This window comes from Sinocyclocheilus rhinocerous, unplaced genomic scaffold, assembly GCF_001515625.1.
Source record: "Sinocyclocheilus rhinocerous isolate Xijiao unplaced genomic scaffold, SAMN03320098_v1.1 scaffold980, whole genome shotgun sequence".
Lineage (NCBI taxonomy): Eukaryota > Metazoa > Chordata > Actinopteri > Cypriniformes > Cyprinidae > Sinocyclocheilus > Sinocyclocheilus rhinocerous.
In genome coordinates this window covers 358,567-363,321 of record NW_015635053.1, presented here as the reverse complement: position 1 = coordinate 363,321, position 4,755 = coordinate 358,567, and the positions used below count along the sequence as shown (strand labels likewise).

Here is a 4,755-nt window from a genome sequence, read left to right as displayed (position 1 = left end):
TCTTTTTTTTTCAGCTTTTTGTTCAAAATGTTGTTTATTTCTTTATTTTTTATTTATGAAACTTACCAAGATTCAAGTGTTTAAAAAAAGAATGCATGAAGCTAGAATAACATGTTTTTGTTTACAAGCAGATACCCTGTTCTTTCTTTTGGTGTTTTGTATGTTCAGATATTCATATAACAAAATATATACAAATTAATACCTAAATAGGGACATAGTAGTACACTTAAAGTATGATGTAAAGTTCACTTAAAGAAAACTTACAAGTATACTTGCAGTATAAAACTACTAAACTAATAGTGTACGGAGACTATACTTCAGAGTGTACTAAAAATGCTACAAGTATTTAATTAGTAAACTATCAGTATACCTATAGACCAACTTGGAGTAGACGTCACAGTTATGCCACATGCAGCTGCACGCGCATTGTGGTGACAGAAAAACACTGGGAACAAGTGGAGGGAAGCGGGTAAAATCCATGGAATAAGAGAAAAAATGTATTGTTGCGCCTTTGGATGTCAGAATCGGAATGCAAATAATTTTTATATAATACTGTCGTCAAAGACGCCGTTTGAAGCTAAACGCAGACGTTTAAATGGACAAACTATGGATGAAACCTGCTATGATTACCCTACTTTAAAGCATAAATTAGATTTAAACAATAGGTATATATAATATTCACATAGGGGACATATTGTTTTAGCCCTACAGTTAAAGCATGAAATACTATTTAAACCTATAACATTTTACATAACATTTACCTATTTTATGTCACAATTCTGACTTTTTTTTCTTGCAAATGCAAGTTTATCTCCTAGTTCGAACTTTAAAACTTAATTCAACTCAACAATTGCGAGTTTGTCAATTCTGAGGAAAAAAAGCCAGAAGTGTGGGATTATAAATTTATGATTCTGAGCCGAAGGAAAAAGAGAGAATGACGAGTTGAATTTTCTTAACAGAATAACCAGATATAATCTCGGAATTGAAAGAAAAAAAATCATGATTGTGAAATATAAACTCAAAATGTCCTTTTTTTATTCCATGGCTTGCCTAGACTGCTACGTAGCATTTTCTGCCACCAGATAGGCTCCGCCCACAAAAAAAACGACATCACTGTTTGCAAACACTGAAATTGGTCTATAAGTTCACTTTTAGTATAGTTGCAGTACAAACTAAAAACATAGATGTAAACTAGTTGTGTGCTCAAAGTTTACTACTGTTATACTTAAAGTGTACTTAAAAGTATACTTTTATATACTAGAAAGTGGGCCAATTTAGTCCCAATGAGTATTGAAATAGAACACTTACAAGTATACTACTAGTACACTGATATTTGTATACATACTACATAAAGTATACTTAAAATATTCTTGAACTTTACTTAAGTATACTTAATAACATAAACTTGAAGTATACTTCTTTTTGGTAAGGGTATGCTTTTGACAGTAAATCATGCTGTCTAATCTGCTGTAATTGCTGGGAAATGTCTCATTGATTTTGTCCATAAAAGGGATGGTTGGTTGTAATCAAGACATTCCTGCATAGTTCTGCTGTCTCCAGTCTAAACACTAACTCCGGCCCCTGACTCCAAACATGTTGGGCTGTCAAGGATGTGAGGAAATGGCATGACTCGAGTCGGCACACAGCCACACATGCTGATAACATTCTGTACTATAGTACACAAGCCTGTTATGCTCTCTTATGGCCATTTCCCTTATTCTGTCGCAAACTCATGCTTCTCTGACGCTGCCACATAAGGTCATGAAAAGTTTGTTAGATAGGTTCATAGCTAGACTTAAGGACGTTAGACTATATTGTGATAATACTGTGAAATTGTTTTAGGCAGTGGTGTGATTAAATCTACTACACACTTCCTGTGATATCAGAATTCTTGAGCTTTATTCATGCCTACAAATCCACCATGCTGCATTAGTCTCATTTCTACATGGACTATATGACACTATACGGTATGTCTTCAAGCTCACCCAGAGCTCACCCAGTTCCACAAACAGTAACCAAAAAACAGCACTATTTTACAAAAACTCACAACTACACACATCAAATGACAGGGGAATCAAACTCAGTTCCTGGAGGGCTGCAGCCCTGCAGAGTTTAGTTCCAACCCTGCTCCAACACACATACCATGTAGTTTTCAAATAAGCCTAAATGACTTGATTAGCTGGATCAGGTGTGTTTAATTAGGGTTGAATCTAAACTCTGCAGGGCTGTGGCCCTCCAGGAACTGAGTTTGACACCTTTGTTCTATGATATCCCTATGAAAATCCCCTTTCACGGAACCTTTATTTTTAACAGTATAGAATAAGACTGGACTGAAAATCTTGGTCAAAATGTTCCAAAGACTCCTTTTTTCAGACTAAATGATTTTTGGTCCGATTGAGTCCAGTTATTCTACTAGAAAACAAGACTAGGCAAGTCACATTCCTGATTCTAGATCAGAAAAGTTAGTAGTAGTTTGGAACTGTGAAAGGGAAGAATTTAACTTGTTGCTTCTCTATGAATGCCAAGAATTTAGAAGGTCTGATGAGGAGGAAAGAATTGAAAGAATTCCAAGAAAACTAAAACTTAGAAACAGTTTCAGCCTTATGAGCTGCACACAAGCTTGCAGAGCCATTACGCAAGAGAAGTGGAAAGCGTGTAGGGGACAAAATCTGACAGTGTGAAGAGTTTCTTACCTGAAGTGATCTTTTCTGTGTGTGGATATGGACAGAAAATCAGCAGTCAAAGTCCAGCAGGCTGTGGGAATGAGAACAGATTCTCCAGTCCTAACACTTGTAACGCTGGAACTTCAGCACAGGAGCTCTGGGGTGGGGCAGTGAGGGAAGTGAGTCAAAACTATGTCCTGTGGTGAGATGTTAAAGGAACAGCACTACCTCATGACCCTGCTGTGTGTTTGCTCACTGACGCCCCCTCCTCTGACGCTGAACACGGCCTGCCACGCTGCGGCACTCTGAAACATCAACAACAACTACAAAAAAAATCAAGAAGGCTCTTTGAACCTTCATTGACAGTGCAATAAGTCAATGTTTATTGAGGTTTATTGACTTTGCTCTTTGATACCTCAGGCAACTGACCTTATGTGGAAATATACAGCATTAAAAAACTGCACATTCTGCACAACCATATTCTAAACCGCTTAACCTTACCCAATACCTACAGTGTTTGGGAAAGTTACTTTTAAAAGTAGTGCATTACAATACTGCATTACTCCACAAAAAAGTAACTTATTAAGTAAGTAATTGCATTACTTACTCTTTACAGAAAGAATAAATGCATTTTTTTTTTGCATTACTTTTTGTCATCTAGGCTGGGCTTGCTTATTTTTATTTATTTGTTTATTATATTTTTAATAACAACAAACCCAAAAGCTATATTTTTGGCAACTGTGGAGGGGTCTGTGTCAAACTGTAACTGTAAAGGCCCTTTCACACCAAAAGTGAAATGAATAAGCCTCAGGCTGAAGGAAATCCTTGTGCCTCTGCACACACTCCCAATTCCTGTCAACAAGGGGACAGGAGAGCTGTCAGTGAATAAATGGGAAAACAAAGTAAATGGCATCACTTATTTGAAAAATTGACTCAGATGTTGTAAATTTAAAAGTAATGCATTACTTTACTAGTTACTTGAAAAAAGTAATCTGATTACGTAACTCACATTACTTGTAATGCGTTACCCCCAACACTGAATACCTAAGCATAACTACAACAACAACCTTACTTACTATTAATAAGGAGCAGATTAAGAGTTTATTGAGGGAAAACTTTTTAATAGAATATTAAAATAATTATTTACCGTAATCCAAAAGTTTAGTTAAAGTTTAGTATATGTGTGTGTGTGTGTGTGTATATATATATATATATATATGTGTGTGTGTGTGTATACTGTATTTTAGAACAGATGCATTAAATTGATCAAAAGTGACAGTAAAGACAATTATAATGTTACAAAAAAATTATATTTCAAATAAATTCTGTTCTTTTGAACTTTCTATTCATCAAATAATCCTTAACCCTTTGATGCACAACATGGGTCTAAAGCAGTGATCCTCAAATCTGGCTCGCGAGATCCACTTTCCTGCAGAGTTTAGCTCTAACCCTAATCAAACACACCTGAGTTTGCTAATCAATGTCTTCCGGATCATTAGAAAATCACAGATATAGTTGTTTGATTAGGGTTGGAGCTAAATCCTGCAGGAAAGTGGATCTCGCGAGCCAGATTTGAGGATCACTGGTCTAAAGACTGCCAACTGCTTGTTGTGCACTCTTCATCTAGAGCAGTGGCTCCCAACCATGGTCCTGGAAGCCCCCCAACACTGCACATGTTGCATGTCTCCTTTGTCTGACACACCCATTTCAGGTCTTGGAGTTTCTACTAATAAGCTGATGACTTGAATCAGGTGTGTTTGATCTATTGGTCACCCTTTATGTCTGTCAGTGTTCCTGAAAAGTAATGGTTTTGGACATACAAGGTTTCTGTCTGACAGCGACAATATATAATCAGTATATACATGATCAACTGCTTGTTGTGCACTCTTTATCTAGAGTGTTAGTATGACTGATCCCAGACCTTCTAGATTAACGGCTGAAATGTTTGTAGAGATGCTGCATGATGAGGAAGATCAGGCAATTCTTAGTCCTGATTCAGAGTCTGAAATCTCTGATGCTGATGACCTAGACCAGTGGTTCCCAACCCTGGTCCTGGAGGCATCCCAACACTGCACATTTTGCATGTCTCCTT

At 36.8% G+C, this 4,755-nt stretch overlaps 1 protein-coding gene across 1 annotated transcript in view; it reads right to left on the bottom strand.

Annotated features, from left to right (window-relative positions):
* The window catches only part of LOC107746503 (cysteine and glycine-rich protein 1-like), a 13,475-nt gene extending 10,596 nt beyond the window's left edge, over positions 1 to 2,879 (bottom strand). Inside the window, exon 1 of the mRNA XM_016560740.1 lies at positions 2,694 to 2,879. The gene's annotated coding sequence lies outside the window, so the exon portion shown is untranslated. The remainder of the gene's footprint in view (positions 1 to 2,693) is intronic.
* Positions 2,880 to 4,755: the final 1,876 nt, after the last annotated feature.